General features: G+C 38.6%; 1 protein-coding gene across 10 annotated transcripts in view; it reads right to left on the reverse strand.

The window, feature by feature from the left end:
* LOC307184606 (uncharacterized protein) overlaps positions 1–18,457 on the reverse strand; it is a 225,105-nt gene that overhangs the window by 526 nt on the left and 206,122 nt on the right. For all 10 annotated transcript variants that reach the window (XR_013827764.1, XR_013827765.1, XR_013827766.1 and 7 more), the window contains one exon: positions 1,829–1,966. The gene's annotated coding sequence lies outside the window, so the exon portion shown is untranslated. The remainder of the gene's footprint in view (positions 1–1,828; positions 1,967–18,457) is intronic.

An 18,457-nucleotide genomic window follows, 5' to 3' on the forward strand; every position in this document is an offset into this window, starting at 1 on the left:
CCTGGGTTGGGACACATAGTTTTTTGAGGCAGGAGCCCGCTGCGTCCCCCTTTGCCTGGCAAAGTAACAAAGCTATCCTTTTCTACTTCACCCAAAACTCTGTCTCTCAGATTTGATTTGGCACTGGTGTACAGAGAAGTTGAGATTTCGGCATCAATCCCCACTCCTGTTTTAACTTTCCCCCAAATCTTTGAGGGAACAGAGTGATGACTATTCTATTTCCTGCTGAAATGGGGCATAGTCCTGCCTCAATTTGGGGAATGGAAACATTGCATACCAAGTTGGACATGTTTCCGAGTTCCAGGTCTTAGACCCAAGACTTATGTGATTAAATTTTAGTCCCCTGGTCCACCATGTTGGTGCAACAGCTTATAGCACATTTTATTTATTTATTTTTCAAAACATCTTTATTGGAGTATAATTGCTTTACAATGGTTAGTTTCTGCTTTATAACAACGTGAATCAGCTATACATATATCCCCATATCTCCTCCCTCTTGTGTCTCCCTCCCATCCTCCCTATCCCACCCCTCTAGGTGGTCACGAAACACTGAGCTGATCTCCCTGTACAGCGCATTTTATAATCAGATAACCAATTAGAAGTAAGAGGAGTGACAACCCAAACTTTAATAAACCTTGGAAAATAGATCTCGTTCCCTGAGGAATTCAGGAGAATAAGCCTGAAAACCAGCCTGGACCTGGTACTAATGGGGAGACTTGTAGCCAGGTAGCCAATTTCCTAATTCTGTGTAAGTAGGTTTTAACTTCTGATATGGTATTAACATATACATAACAGGAGCTATTAGCTACTACACATATGTTTCCTTTTTCTGCTAAAATCTATTCTAAAGCAATTTTATTGTCGAGTACTAGCCTGGCTAAAGAATCTAATGCCTTCTGCTGGGAGGCTAAAGCTGTCTCATTTGTTACTAATATTCCTAAAGTAAGATCAAGATTTCATAGTCACCTTGAGACCATAAGGTTGCAGTTGAGGGCTGCTAGCAGATGTTGAGAACAGCTGGTGGTGTTCTTGAGTCTGATACAGTTCAGAAAATTCAAGTCCTCAGTAATATAGGAAGAAATCTGAAACCATGGCCACCCCGTTCTATTTGGGATGTCTGAACCACAGTTACTCTATTTTGATTTCTAAATACAATTTTTTCCTTAATGCTTAAAGCAGATGTAATACAATGTATGTTCAACGAGCCACAGAATAGGCTGTTCCAGTTTAATTTAAATGATGTATAAGCCAGAATGACTTTCCCAGACCTCAATATGTGAAAATTTCTTTGATCATTTACACTTTTGTTTGCAAATCTTTCAATAGATCAAAATATTTGTCCTGTGATGCCAAGATGATTGCTGCCTCCCTGAATCCATCATGTCCCTCAGTACTAGACCTCCTTTTTGTTTATATATATCTATAGCTATATCTATATAGATATCTATATCTACTATGTCTATCTATCTCTATATATACATAGACAGAGAGATATGCCTAGTTATCTACATTGGGTGAAAACTAATCAGACATAGTGAACAAGTTCAGAGGTCTGATTATGGGGAAACATTTTATAGGATATACATTTTATCCATTACACCAAATTGTCACACAAATATTGTACACGTGCTTTTAGCAGAAGACCTAAAGCAAGCAGTGATACCTGTCATGAGCAGTTATACTCTGATAACTTCACTAGAGAATTTTCCTCTATCCTGAACATTGGGGCAACAGTATGGTTAGAAGTAAAATAGTAACTTTCAATTTTGATAGGAGACAAACATTTGGTAAACAGTTCAATTGAATTAGTAAGATGGGTCTTACAGACCTGGTCTAGATTCTTGGGTCAACAGTCTACCACAGCTGTCATCTTCTTCTCCTTCTCATCTTGATGTGGGTGTCATTTGCGGTCAGTAGTCCTTTCTGTAGGCCAGTCCAGTGAAGATACCCTTCTTAAGTGGGAAATCTGAATTCAAGAGTCAATTCCTTTCAGTTTTGCTGTGCAAGAGCTACTTAAGAGTACCTAATAAGGGTCTTTTCATCTAGGTTAGAGACAGTCCTTTAACTGATGCCTTTTCCAGGATGAATAATTTCCTGGTTGCAGGTCATGGGGCATCTGATCTTCATCCAAAGATAAACTGCTGTGATAAGCTTCAGAAACAAATTTAGAGTGTCCTTTTAATAATTCAATTAAACTTTACAATAATGTAGTATAACAACAAGGAGTTATCTGGGAAGTGAGTCTTAGGCAGTAAATACAATTCTCAACTAACAAAACTAGAATTTAATATCCACTGGAACATAATCTTTTTCTCTCTAAAATTACCCTAATTTCTACCAAATATAGCCAAATTAAGACTAATTTGTCGGGCTTCCCTGGTGGTGCACTGGTTAACAATCTGCCTGCCAGGGCAGAGGATACAGGTTCCTGCCCTGGTCCAGGAAGATCCCACATACTGAGGAGCAACTAAGCCCATGCGCCACAACTACTGAGCCTGCGCTCTAGAGCCCACAAGCCACAACTACTGAGCCTGCGTGCTGCAACTACTGAAGCCTGCACCCCTAGAGCCCGTGCTCCTACAACCAGAGAAGCCATCGCAATGAGAAGCCTGCACACCACAACGAAGAGTAGCCCCCACTCTCCTGCTGCAACTAGAGAAAGCCTGCGTGCAGCAACGAAGACCCAACACAGCCCAAAAAAATAATAAAGAAATAAATTAAACAAATAGAAAAAAAATTTTTAAAGACTAATTTGTTTGCAAAATAAGTCTGGTTTTAGTAAACTTGGCCTGATTATTTACAAAAGTGTAATTGATCATATAGGCTCTTTTAAATCAGCTGTGCTGGAACTTTTCATAAGGAATCTCAGATGGAACTTTTTAAAAGGACTCTCAAGGCCAGGAAAGCCACTCCAGCCAAGGGCTTATCACAGATTCTGCTTGCGATATCTATAGATTTGGGTGAATTCTTCTCTTCTCGAGGACCCCCAAATACCTTGAGATTCCTGCACCTGTCAGGAGGTGATCTTCCTTATTCACCTGATAAGGCTGCTGGAAACCTAAGAGTTTACAATTTCTGGAGGGATCAGGTAGAGAGAAAAGATAAGTATTTCAGTTCTCCTTATGAAGGTATAATTTATCAAGCTGCTGGAAGTCATAATTAGCTTAAGGGGAAAGCTTTACTTATATCTGGAGAACACAGATTAAAGTCAGTAATATTTCAGATAAAAACCATTTTATAAAACCATATTCTCCAGTTCACTCAGTCCTATGTAATGAATCCTTCATAAGGATTCATTTTTCTTACCCAGTTCAGTGGCATAATCTGCAAGGTATCAGAAACCTGTACTTTCCATGAATCTTCTTGAAAATGAGGCATTTTTTGCAAAAGCATTATAGTACAATAATAAACTCTATAAATGACAAAAAACTTCAAAAGGCATCATTAAAGATCTTATTACAATGCAACTGACAAAGAAACTTGGTTACTGCTATGACAGACAACATTGTAAGGTAATAACTAGAATTATGACTGATAGCGTTTTATTAGGGCATACCAGATTTTTTAGGAATTCCATATAATTTCTAACATATCTATATTAACAATATTTACCCATACAGTATAACCTGAGAATGTTTATCACTCTTTGACAATGCTTCCCATGTAATTTAAAATACCAAATAATCCTAGTTAGTTTAATATCTCTCTCTGAGGTTCTTCAGGGGCCCTTTAGAAAACTCAAAGTTAGCTAGAGGTCAAATGAACTTTAATTAGAATTTGACCTTTGGGAAATTTGTCAAAAATATCAAAAAGTTTCAAAACACTTAGTCAAATAGGGTCATAGGTCACTGTGAAACAGTACTTATTCACTTAACCAAACTGACAATAAAATATATCAAAAGCAGGGCTTCCCTGGTGGCTCAGTGGTTGAAAGTCCGCCTGTCGATGCAGGGGACACGGGCTCGTGCCCTGGTTCGGGAAGATCCCACATGCCATGGAGCGGCTGGGCCCATGAGCCATGGATGCTGAGCCTGCGTGTCTGGAGCCTGTGCTCCACCACGGGAGAGGCCACAACAGTGAGAGGCCCGCGTACCGCAAAAAAAAAAAAAAAAAAAATCAAAAGCAAATACAAAGAGTTACAACAAATTTCTTAAAAGCTTGTAAAGAAACTTATGATGTTACCAAAAGCAGCTCAAAATTAAAAAAAAAGAACAAAAACCCTTTGTTCTCTTGACAGAGAGAAACCAAATTCAGGTTTTTCACCATCTTACCTTTAATATTAACATTGATTTACTCAAATTCATTCTGATTTTAGGTACTCCTGACCACACACAGAATTCCTTTCTTTTTTTTCTCTAGGAATTTTCTTTGTATTTCCACTCAACTTTTATGTATTTTTTTTTCTTATTAGTCATCCATTTTACACACATCAGTGTATACATGTCAATCCCAATCTCCCAGTTCATCACACCACCAACCCCCCACCACTTTCCCCCCTTGGTGTCCATAGGTTTGTTCTCTACATCTGTGTCTCTAATTCTGCCCTGAAAACTGGTTCGTCTGTACCATTTTTCTAGGTTCCACATATATGCGTTAATATATGATATTTGTTTTTCTCTTTCTGACTTACTTCACTCTGTATGATAGTCTCTAGATGCATCCACATCTCTACAAATGACCCAATTTCGTTCCTTTTAATGGCTGAGTAATATTCCATTGTATATAGGTACTACAACTTCTTCATCCATTTGTCTGCCACTGGGCATTTACGTTGCTTCCATGACCTGGCTATTGTAAATAGTGCTGCAATGAACATTGGGGTGCATGTGTCTTTTTGAATTATGGTTTTCTCTGGGTATATGCCCAGTAGTGGGATTGCTGGGTCATATGGTAGTGCTATTTTTAGTGCTTTAAGGAACCTCCATACTGTTCTCCATAGTGGCTGTATCAATTTACAGTCCCCAAAACAGTGCAAGAGGGTTCCCTTTTTCTCCACACCCTCTCCAGAATTTGTTGTTTGTAGATTTTCTGATGATGCCCATTCTAACTGGTGTGAGGTGATACCTCATTGTAGTTTTGATTTGCATTTCTCTAATAATTAGTGATGTTGAGCAGCTCTTCATGTGCTTCTTGGCCATCTGTATGTCTTCTTTGGAGAAATGTCTATTTAGGTCTTCTATCCATTTTTGGATTGCGTTGTTTTATTTTTTTAATATTGAGGTGCATGATCTGTTTATATATTTTGGAGATTAACCTTTGTCTGATGATTCATTTGCAAATATTTTCTCCCATTCTGAGGGCTGTCTTTTCGTCTTGTTTATGGTTTCCTTTGCTGTGCAAAAGCTTTGAAGATGGGCTCCCCTCGTGGTGCAGTGGTTGAGAGTCCGCCTACTGATGCAGGGGACATGGGTTCGTGCCCTGGTCTGGGAAAATACCACATGCCGCGGAGCGGCTGGGCCCATGAGCCATGGCCACTGAGCCTGCGCGTCTGGAGACTGTGCTCCACAACGGGAGAGGCCACAACAGTGAGAGGCCCATGTACCGCAAAAAAAAAAAAAAAAGATTTGAAGTTTCATTAGGTCCTATTTCTCTATTTTTGTTTTTATTTCCATTACCTTAGGAGGTGGATCAAAAAATATCTTGCTGTGATTTATGTCAAAGAGTGTTCTTCCTATGTTTTCCTCTAAGAGTTTTATAGTGCCCGGTCTTACATGTAGGTCTCTAATCCATTTTGAGTTTATTTTTCTGTATGGTGTTAGGGAGTGTTCTAATTTCATTCTTTTACATGTAGCTGTCCAGTTTTCCCACCACCACTTATTGAAGAGACTGTCTCTTCTCCATTGTATATCTTTGCCTCCTTTGTCATAGACTAGTTGACCATAGGTGCGTGGGTTTATCTCTGGGCTTTCTCTCCTGTTCCATTGATCTATATTTCTGTTTTTGTGCCAGTACCATATTGTCTTGATTACTGTAGCTTTGTAGTATAGTCTGAAGTCAGGGAGCCTGATTCCTCCAGCTCCGTTTTTTTCCCCCAAGACTGCTTTGGCTATTCGGGGTCTTCTGTGTCTCCATACAAATTTTAAGATTTCTTGTTCTAGTTCTGTAAAAATTGTCATTGGTAATTAGATAGGGATTGCATTGAACCTGTAGATTGCTTTGGGTAGTATAGTCATTTTCACAATATTGAGTCTTCCAATCCAAGAACGTGGTATATCTCTCCATCTGATGGTATCATCTTTAATTTCTTTCATCAGTGTCTTATAGTTTTCTGCATACAGGTCTTTTGTCTCCCTAGGTAGCTTTATTCCTAGGTATTTTATTCTTTTTGGTGCAGTGGTAAATGGAAGTGTTTCCTTAATTTCTCTTTCAGATTTTTCATCATTAGTGTATAGGAATGCAAGAGATTTCTCTGCATTAATTTTGTATCCTGCAACTTTACCAAATTCATTGATTAGCTCTAGTAGTTTTCTGGTGGCATCTTTAGTATTCTCTATGTATAGTATCATGTCATCTGCAAACAGTGAGAGTTTTACTTCTTCTTTTCTGATTTGTATTCCTTTTATTTCTTTTTCTTCTCTGATTGCCATGGCTAGAACTTCCAAAATTATGTTGAATAATAGTGGTGAGAGTGGACATCCTTGTCTTGTTCCTGATCCTAGAGGAAGTGCCTTCAGTTTTGCACCATTGAGAATGTTTGCTGTGGGTATGTTATATATGGCCTTTATTATGTTGAGGTAGGTTCCCTCTATGCCCACTTTCTGTAGGGTTTTTATCATAAATGGGTGTTGAATTTTGTCAAAAGCTTTTTCTGCGTCTATTGAGATGATCATATGTTTTTTGTTTTTTTTTTGTTTCTTGGTACATGGGCCTCTCACTGTTGTGGCCTCTCCTGTTGCAGAGCACAGGCTTCGGACACGCAGGCTCAACGGCCATGGCTCACGAGCCTAGCCGCTCCATGGCATGTGAGATCTTCCCGGACCGGGGAACGAACCCGTGTCCCCTGCATCGGCACGCGGACTCTCAACCACTGTGCCACCAGGGAAGCCCAATCATATGGTTTTTATTCTTCAATTTGTTAATATGGTGTATCACATTGATTGATTTGCATATATTGAAGAATCCTTGCTTCACTGGGATAAATCCCACTTGATCATCGTGTGTGATCATGGTGTGTTGTTGGATTCTGTTTGCTAGTATTTTGTTGAAGATTGTTGCATCTATATTCAATCAGTGATATTGGTCTGTAATTTTCTTTTTTTGTAGTATCTTTGTCTGGTTTTGGTATCAGGGTGATGGTGGCCTCATAGAATGAATTTGGGAGTGTTCCTTCCTCTGCAACTTTTTGGAAGAGTTTGAGAAGGATGGGTGTTAGCGCTTCTCTAAATGTTTGATAGAATTCACCTGTGAAGCTATCTGGTCCTAGGCTTTTGTTTGTTGGAAGATTTTTAATCACACTTTCAATTTCAGTACTTGTGATTGGTCTGTTCATATTTTCTATTTCTTCCTGGTTCAGACTTGGAAGGTTACACCTTTCTAAGAATTTGCCCATTTTTTCCAGGTTGTCCATTTTATTGGCATAGAATTGCTTGTAGTACTCTTAGGATGCTTTGTATTTCTGTGGTGTCCGTTGTAACTTCTTTTTCATTTCTAATTTTATTGATTTGAGTCCTCTCCCTCTTTTTCTTGATGAGTCTGACTAATATTTAACAATTTTGTTTATCTTCTCAAACAACCAGCTTTTACTTTTATTGATCTTTGCTATTGTATTCTTTGTTTCTATTTCATTTATTTCTGCTCTGATCTTTATGACTTCTTTCCTTCTGCTAACTTTGGGTTTTGTTTGTTCTTTCTCTAGTTCCTTTAGGTGTAAGGTTAGATTGTTTATTTGAGATTTTTCTTGTTCCTTGATATAGGCTTGTATAGCTATAAACTTCCCTCTTAGAACTGCTTATGCTGCATCCCATAGGTTTTGGATCGTCGTGTTTTCATGGTCATCTGTCTCTAGGTATTTTTTGATTTCCTCTTTGATTTCTTCAGTGATCTCTTGGTTATTTAGTAACGTATTGTTTACACTCCATGTGTTTGTGTTTTTAACGTTTTTTTCCCTGTAATTAATTTCTAATCTCATAGAGTTGTGGTCAGAAAAGATGCTTGATATGATTTCAATTTTCTTAAATTTACTGAGGCTTGATTTGTGACCCAAGATGTCATCTATCCTGGAGAATGATCCGTGCGCACTTGAGAAGAAAGTGTAATTGCTGTTTTTGGATGGAATGTCTTATAAATATCAATTAAATTTATCTGGTCTATTGTGTCATTTAAAGCTTGTGGTTTCCTATTAATTTTCTGTTTGGATGATCTGTCCATTGCTGTAAGTGAGGCGTTAAAGTCCCCCACTATTATTGTGTTACTGTCGACTTCCTCTTTTAGAGCTGTTAGCAGTTGACTTATGTATTAAGGTGCTCCTGTGTTGGGTGCATAAGCATTTATAATTGTTATATCTTCTTCTTGGATTGATCCCTTGATCATTACATAGTGTCCTTCCTTGTCTCTTGTAACATTCTTTATTTTAAAGTCTATTTTATCTGATATGAGTATTGCTACTCCAGCTTTCTTTTGATTTCCATGCATGGAATATCTTTTTCTATCACCCCACTTTCAGTCTGTATGTGTCCCTAGGTCTGAAGTGGGTCTCTTGTAGACAGCATATATATATGGGTCTTGTTTTTGTATCCATTCAGCAAGCCTGTGTCTTTTGCTTGGAGCATTTAATCCATTCAAGTTTAAGGTAATTATCGATATGTATGTTCCTATTACCATTTTCTTAATTGTTTTGGGTTTGTTTTTGTAGGTTCTTTTCTTCTCTTGTGTTTCCTGCCTAGAGAAGTTCCTGTAGCATTTGTTGTAGAGCTGGTTTGGTGGTGCTGAATTCTCATAGCTTTTGCTTGTCTGTAAAGCTTTTGAATTCTCCATCGAATCTGAATGAGATCCTTGTCAGGTAGAGTAATCTTGGTTGTAGGTTCTTCCCTTTCATCACTTTAAGTATATTATGCCACTCCCTTCTGTCTTGTAGAGTTTCTGCTGAGAAATCAGCTGTTAACCTCATGGGAGGTCTCTTGTATGTTATTTGCGTTTTTCCCTTGCTGCTTTCAATAATTTTCTTTGTCTTTAATTTTTGCCAATTTGATTACTATGTATCTTGGCATGTTTCTCCTTGGGTTTATCCTGTATGGGACTCTCTGCACTTCCTGGACTTGGGTGGCTATTTCTTTTCCCATGTTAGGGAAGTTTTCAAGTATAATCTCTTCAAATATTTTCTTGGGTCCTTTCTCTCTCTTCTCCTTCTGGGACCCCTATAATGCGAATGTTGTTGTGTCTAATGTTGTCCCAGAGGTCACTTAGGCTGTCTTCATTTCTCATTCTTTTTTCTTTATTCTGTTCTGCAGCAGTGAATTCCACCATTCTATCTTCCAGGTCACTTATCCGTTCTTCTGCCACAGTTGTTCTGCTATTGATTCCTTCTAGTGTATTTTTCATTCTGTTATTGTATTGTTCATCTCTGTTTTGTTTTGTTTTTTGGTTTTTTTTTTTGTGGTACGCGGGCCTCTCATGTTGTGGCCTCTCCTGTGGTGGAGCACAGGCTCCAGACACACAGGCTCAGCAGCCATGGCTCACGGGCCCAGCTGCTCCGTGGCATGTGGGATATTCCTGGACCGGGGCATGAACCCATGTTCCCTGCATCGGCAGGCAGACTCTCAATCACTGCTCCACCAGGGAAGCCCATCTCTGTTTGTTTGTTCTTTAATTCTTATAGATCTTTGTTAAACATTTCTTGCATCTTCTCGATCTTTGCCTCCACTCTTTTTCTGAGGTCCTGGATCATCTTCACTATCATTCTTCTGAATTCTTTTTCTGGAAGATTGCCTATCTCCATTTCCTTTAGTTATTTACCTGGGGTTTTATCTTGTTCCTTCATCTGGTACATAGCCCTCAGCCTTTTCATCTTGTTTATCTTTCTGTGTATGGTTTTTGTTCCACAGGCTGCAGGATTATAGTTCTTCTTGCTTCTGCTGTCTGCCCTCTGGTGGATGAGGCTACTTAAGAGGCTTGTGTAAGTTTCCTGATGGGAGGGACTCGAATTCCTTTCTAAAGATTTTTTTGCCTCTTGCAAATCTTCTACAACTTTCTATATCTATATTAATTTGTTCCTTATTTTCTCTCCTATTTAGAAATAACCAGATTTCAGACAAAATTATTTTCCCTTAACAAGATGCCTTTCCATTCCTCATACCTTCTTTTTCCTTGCATACAAAGATGTTTTCCTTATTAATTTTCAGTTTTAATTACATATATAATTAGAATTCTCAACTCTTAAAAACCTTAATTTCTAGTGAAAAGTAAGAAGTAAGCAATTATGATCTGTCTTACATTAGCATTCTGTAGATTGGCAAACTTATAAATATTATTTGTAATTTCTAAAAACATGTGCTTACATTCCAAAAATGTCTTGGTGTGACACTAAACATATTTATTAATAGTTCTAAATATCTTTAGTGTCTCTGTAAAAGGAAGCCTATGTTCAGCAATTAATGTTCCAGTATTTTATTTTATTTAGGAATGACCTAGATATTTTGAAAACTTTCATCACTTAATTTAGCAAAAATTTAAAGTTTCAAGCAACCAAAAGCTGGAGAGACTGTTTTTAAGCAGACATTCCTAAAACATAATTATCCTTGAAGAGTTTACCTAAAAGCTTTTATCTCATTTATATTTAATTGACTTATAAAAATTTCATCATACCAAGTTATTATTGTTTTTGCTGACAAATTTTGTAACAGATATAATAAGATCTTATTTGATGTCTAGTAAACCTAGGTACGATAAAATTATTATACTTAATGTTGATGGCTCTAAAGACATGTCTGTATTTTCTTTTAATATTTATTTATGTATTTACTTGGCTATGCCAGGTCTTAATTGCAGTACATGGGATCTTTGTTGCTGCGTGCGGGATCTTCCTGGAAGCATATGGGATCTTTAGTTGCAGCATGAGAACTCTTAGTTGTGGCATGTGGGATATAGTTCCCTACCCAGGGATCGAACTCGGGTCCCCTGCATTGGGAGCATGGACTCTTTGCCACTGGACCACCAAGGAAGTCCCAACATGTCTGTATTAATTAAACCAGTTCACTTAAACTAACTTTAATACCAAATATTAATTTAATATGAAATATTTCCCAGTTCATGTAAACCTGAAATTCACTGGGGTTAGTTACTTTTATATTTCTGGGAATTATGTATGCACTCAACTTCCTTTAAGCCGATTAAATAGAGCTATTTAGAAATTAATTTTGGTAAGACTGAGATCTTCAAGATGGCAGAGGAGTAAGACTTGGAGATCACCTTCCTCCCCACAAATACATCAGAAATACATCTACATGTGGCACAACTCCTGTAGAACACCTACTGAACGCTGGCAGAAGACCTCAGACTTTCCAAAAGGCAAGAAACTTCCCAGGTACCTGGGTAGGGCAAAACAAAAAAGAAAAAACAGAAACAAAAGAATAGGGACAGGACCTGCACCTCTGGGAGGGAGCTGTGAAGGAGGAAAAGTTTCCACACACTAGGAAGCCCCTTCACGGGCAGAGACAAGGGCTGGGCGGGAGGGGGAAGCTTCAGAGCCACAGAGGAGATTGCAGCAACAGGGGTGCAGAGGGCAAAGTGGAGAGATTCTCGCATGGAGGATTGGTGCCAACCAGCACTCACCAGCCCAAGAGGCTTGTCTGCTCACCCACCAGGGCGGGTGGGGGCTGGGAGCTGAGGCTCTGGCTTCAGAGGTCAGATCCCAGAGAGAGGACTGGGGTTGGTGGCATGAACACAGCCTGAAAGGGGCTAGTGCACCACAGCTGGCTGGGAGGGAGTCTGGGAAAAAGTCTGGAGCTGCCTAAGAGGCAAGAGACTGTTGTTTCAGGCTGCACGAGGAGGGGAGGCTCAGAGCATCACCTAAACGAGCTCCAGAGATGGGCGTGAGCCGCAGCTATCAGCTTGAACACAAGAGATGGGCAGGAGACAATAAGGCTGCTGCTGCAGCCACCAGGAAGCCTGTGTGCAAGCACAGGTCACTATCCACACCTCCCCTCCCAGGAGCCTGTGCAGCCCACCACTGCCAGGGTCCCGTGATCCAGGGACAACGTCCCCAGGAGAACACACGGCATGCCTCAGGCTAATGCAACATCATGCGGGCCTCTGCCAACGCAGTCTCGCTCCACGTTCTGTACCCCTCCCTACCCTTGACCCGAATGAGGCAGAGCCTCTGAATCAGCTGCTACTTTAACCCCATCCTGTCCAGGTAGTAACAGATGCCCTCAGGCGACCTACATGCAGAGACGGGGCCAAATCCAAAGCTGAACCCCAGGAGCTGTGTGAACAAAGAAGAAAAAGGGAAATTTCTCCCATCAGCCTCAGGAGCAGCGGATTAAATCTCCACAGTCAACCTGATGTACCCTGCATCTGTGGAATACCTGAATAGACAACGAATCATTCCAAAATTGAGGTGGTGGAGTTTGGGAGCAACCGTAGACTTGGGGTTTGCTTTCTGCATCTAATTAGTTTCTGGTCTCATGTTTATCTTAGTTTAGTATTTAGAACTTATTATCATTGGTAGATTTGTTTATTGATTTCGTTGCTCTCTTCCATTTTTTTTTATATATAGATATACATATTTTTTTCCTTTTTCTCTTTTTGTGTGTATATGTATGCTTCTTTGTGTGATTTTGTCTCTATAGCTTTGCTTTTACTATTTGTCCTAGGGTTCTGTCTGTCCATATATATATATATATATATATATTTTTTTTTTTTTTTTAACTATACTTTTTAGCACTTGTTATCATTGGTGGATTTGTGTTTTGGTTTGGTTGCTCTCTTCTCTCTTTCTTTTTTTATTACTTAAAAATTTTTTTTAATATTTTATTTATTTCTTTTTCTTTCTTTCTTTCTTTCTTTTTTTCTCCCTTTTCTTCTGAGCCGTGTGGCCGGCAGGGTCTTCGTGCTCTGGCCAGGTGTCAGGCCTGTGCCTCTGAGGTGGGAGAGCTGAGTTGAGGACATTGGTCTACCAGAGACCTCCCAGCTCCACATAATATCAAATGGTGAAATCTCTCCCAGACATCTCTATCTCAATGCTAAGACCCAGCTCCACTCAACGACCAGCAAGCTACAGTGCCGGACACCCTATGCCAAATAGCTAGCAAGACAGGAACACAACCCTAACCATTAATAGAGAGGCTGCCTAAAATCATAATAAGGTCACAGACACCCCAAAACACACCACTGGACATGGTCATACCACCAGAAAGACAAGATCCAGCCTCATCCACCAGAAAACAGACACCAGTCTCCTCCACCAGGAAGCCTACACAACCCATTGAGCCAAACTTAGCCACTAGGGGCAGACACCAAAAACAACAGGAACTACGAACCTGCAGCCTGCAAAAAGGAAACCCCAAACACAATAAGTTAAGCAAAATGAGAAGACACAGAAACACACAGCAGATGAAGGAGCAAGGTAAAAACTCACCAGACCAAACAAATAATAGGCAGTCTACCTGAAAAAGAATTCAGAGTAATGATAGTAAAGGTGATCCAAAATCTTGGAAATAGAATGGAGAAAATGCAAGAAACATTTAACAAGGACCTAGAAGAACTAAAGAGAAAACAAACAATGATGAACAACACAATAAATGAAATTAAAAACTCTCTAGAAGGAATCAATAGCAGAATAACTGAGGGAGAAGAACGGATAAGTGACCTGGAAGATAAAATAGTGGAAATAGCTACCACAGGGCAGAATAAAAAAAAAGAATGAAAAGAATTGAGGACAGTCTCAGAGACCTCTGGGACAACATTAAATGCACCAACATTCGAATTCTAGGGGTCCCAGAAGAAGAGAAAAAGGAAGGGACTGAGAAAATATTTGAAGAGATTATATTTGAAAACTTCCCTAATATGGGAAAGGATATAGTCAATCAAGTCCAGGAAGCGCAGAAAGTCCCATACAGGATAAATCCAAGGAGAAACACACCAAGACACATATTAATCAAACTATCAAATATTAAGTACAAAGAAGAATATTAAAAGCAGCAAGGGAAAAACAACAAATAACATACAAGGGAATCCCCATAAGCTTAACAGCTGATCTTTCAGCAGAAACTCTGCAGGCCAGAAGGCAGTGGCAGGACGTATTTAAAGTGATGAAAGGGAAAAACCTACAACCAAGATTACTATACCCAGCAAGGATCTCATTCAGATTTGACAGAGAAATTAAGACCTTTACAGACAAGCAAAAGCTAAGAGCATTCAGCATCACCAAACCAGCTTCACAACAAATGCTAAAGGAACTTCTCTAGGCAGGAAACACAAGAGAAGAAAAGAAACTGCAAAAACAAACCCAAAACAATTAAGAAAATGCTAATAAGAACATACATATTGATAACTACCTAAAATGTAAATGAATTAAATGCTCCAACCAAAAGACATAGACTGGCTAAATGGATACAAAAACAAGAACGGTATATATGCTGTCTACAAGAGACCCACTTCAGACCTAGGGACACATACAGACTGAAAGTGAGGGAATGGAAAAAGATATTCCATGCAAATGGAAATCAAAAGAAAGCTGGAGTAGCAATTCTCATATCAGACAAAACAGACTTTAAAATCAAGATTATTACAAGAGACAAAGAAGGACACTACATAATGATCAATCCAAGAAGAAGATATAACAATTGTAAATTTTTATGCTCCCAACATAGGAGCACCTCAACACATAAGGCAAATGCTAACAGCCATAAAAGGGGAAATCGACAGTAACACATTCAGAGTAGGGGACTTTAACACCCCACTTTCACCAATGGATAGATCATCCAAAAGGAAAATAAATAAGGAAACACAAGCTTTAAATGATACATTAAACAAGATGGACTTAATTGATATTTATAGGACATTCCATCCAAAAACAACAGAATACCCTTTCTTCTCAAGTACTCATGGAACATTCTCCAGGACAGATCATATCTTGGGTCACAAATCAAGCCTTGGTAAATTTAAGAAAATTGAAATCGTTACAAGTATCCTTTCCAATCACAACATTATGACACTAGATATCAATTACAGGAAAAAATCTGTAAAAAATACAAATACATAAAGGCTGAACAGTACACTACTAAAAAACCAAGAGATCACTGAAGAAATCAAAGAGGAAATCAAAAAATACCTAGAGACAAATGACAATGAAAACACGATGACCCAAAACCTATGGGATGCAGCAAAAGCAGTTCTAAGACGGAAGTTTAGAGCAATACAATCCTACCTCAAGAAGCAAGAAACAACATCTCAAATAAACAATCTAACCTTACACCTAAGGCAAATAGAGAAACAACAAAAAACCCCAAAGTTAGCAGAAGGAAAGAAATCATAAAGATCAGATCAGAAATAAATGAAAAAGAAATGAAGGAAACAATAGCAAAGATCAATAAAACTAAAAGCTGGTTCTTTGATAAGATAAACAAAATGGATAAACCATTAGCCAGGCTCATCAAGAAAAAAAGGGAGAAGACTCAAATCAATAGAATTAGAAATGAAAAAGGAGAAGTAACAACTGACATTGCAGAAATACAAAGTGTCATGAGAGATTACTACAAGCAACTATATGCCAATAAAATGGACAACCTGGAAGAATTGGACAAATTCTTAGAAAAGCACAACCTTCCGAGACTGAACCAGGAAGAAATAGAAAATATAAACAGACCAATCACAAGCACTGAAATTGAGACTGTGATTTAAAATCTTCCAACAAACAAAAGCCCAGGACCAGATGGCTTCACAGGCCAATTCTATCAAACCTTTAGAGAAGAGCTAACACCTATCCTTCTCAAAGTCTTCCACAATATAGCAGAGGGAGGAACACTCCCAAAATCATTCTACAAGGTCACCATCACCCTGATACCAAAACCAGACAAACATGTCACAAAGAAAGAAAACTACAAGCCAATATCACTGATAAATATAGATGCAAAACTCCTCGACAAAATTCTAGGAAACAGAGTCCAACAGCACATTAAAAGGATAATACACCATGATCAAATGGGGTTTATCCCAGGAATGCAAGGATTCTTCAATAAACACAAATCAATCAATGTGATATACCATATTAACAAACTGAAGGAGAAAAACCATATGATCATCTCAATAGATGCAGAAAAAGCTTTTGACAAAATTCAACACCCATTTATGATAAAATTCCTACAGAAAGTAGGCATAGAGGGAACTTACCTCAACATAATAAAGGCCATATATGACAAACCCACAGCCAACATCGTTTTCAATGGTGAAAAACTGAAACCAATTCCTCTATGATCAGGAAGAAGACAAGGTTGTCCACTCTTACCACTATTATTCAACATAGTTTTGGAAGTTTTAGCCACAGCAATCAGAGAATAAAAAGAAATAAAAGTAATCCAAATCAGAAAAGAAGAAGTAAAGCTGTCACTGTTTGCAGATAATACGATACTATACGTAGAGAATCCTAAAGATGCTACCAGAAAACTACTAGAGCTAATCAATGAATTTGGTAAATTAGCAGGATACAAAATTAATGTACAGAAATCTCTTGCATTCCTATACACTAACGACAAAAAACCTGAAAGAGAAATTAAGAAAACACTCCCATTTACCATTGCAACAAAAAGAATAAAATATCTAGGAATAAAGCTACCTAGGGAGACAAAAGACCTGTATGCAGAAAACTATAAGACACTGATGAAAGAAATTAAAGATGATGGAAACAGATGGAGAGATATACCATGTTCTTGGATTGGAAGAATCAACACTGTGAAAATGACTATACTACCCAAAGCAATCTACAGGTTCAATGCAATCCCTATCAAACTACCAATGGCATTTTTCACAGAACTAGAACAAAGAATTTCACAATTTGTATGGAAACACAAAAGACCGCAAATAGCCAAAGTAATGTTGAGAAAGAAAAACAGAGCTGGAGGAATCAGGCTCCCTGACTTCAGACTATACTACAAAGCTACAGTAATCAAGACAATATGGTACTGGCACATAAACAGAAATATAGATCAATGGAACAGGATGGAAAGCCCAGAGATAAACCCACACACATATGGTCACTTTATCTTTGGTAAAGGAGGCAAGAATATACAATGGAGAAAAGACAGCCTCTTCAATAAGTGGTGGTGGGAAAACTGGACAGCTACATGTAAAAGAATGGAATTAGAACACTCCCTAACACCATACACAAAAATAAACTCCAAATGGATTAAAGACCTAAATGTAAGGCCAGGCACTATCAAACTCTTAGAGGAAAACACAGGCAGAACACTCTATGACATACATCACAGCAAGATCCTTTTTGACCCACCTCCTGGAGAAATGGAAATAAAAACAAAAAAATGGGACCTAATGAAACTTCAAAGCTTTTGCACAGCAAAGGAAAACATAAACAAGACCAAAAGACAACCCTCAGAATGGGAGAAAATATTTGCAAATGAAGCAACTGACAAAGGATTAATCTCCAAAATTTACAAGCAGCTCGTGCAGCTCAATATCAAAAAAACAAACAACCCAATCCAAAAATGGGCAGAAGACCTAAATAGACATTTCTCCAAAGAAGGCATACAGACTGCCAAAAAACACATGAAAGGCTGATCAACATCACCAATCATTAGAGAAATGCAAATCAAAACTACAATGAGGTATCACCTCACACCAGTCAGAATGGCCATCATCAAAAAATCTACAAACAATAAATGCTGGGGGGGTGTGGAGAAAAGGGTACTGTCTTGCACTGTTGGTGGGAATGTAAACTGATACAGCCACTATGGAGAACAGTATGGAGGTTCCTTGTAAAGCTAAAAATAGAACCACCATATGACCCAGCAATCCCACTACTGGGCATATACGCTGAGAGAACCATAATTCAGAAAGGGTTATGTACCACAATGTTCATTGCAGCTCTATTTACAATAGCCAGGAGATGGAAACAACCTAAGTGTCCATCATCGGATGAATGCATAAAGAAGACGTGGCACATATATACAATGGAATATTACTCAGCCATAAAAAGAAATGAAATTTGAGTTATTTGTAGTGAGGTGGATGGATCTAGAGACTGTCATACAGAGTGAAGTAAGCCAGAAAGAGAAAAGCAAATACCGTATGCTAACATATATATATGGAATCCAAAAAAAAAAAAAGGTTCTGAAGAACCTAGGGGCAGGACAGGAATAAAGATGCAGACATAGGACTTGAGGACACGGGGAAGGGGAAGGGGAAGCTGGGAAAAAGTGAGAGAGTGGCATGGACATATATACATCACCAAATGTAAAATAGATAGCTAGTGGGAAGCAGCTGCATAGCAGCTGCATAGCATAGGGAG

Source organism: Stenella coeruleoalba (genome assembly GCF_951394435.1).
Source record: "Stenella coeruleoalba genome assembly, chromosome: 3".
Classification (NCBI taxonomy): Eukaryota; Metazoa; Chordata; class Mammalia; order Artiodactyla; family Delphinidae; genus Stenella; species Stenella coeruleoalba.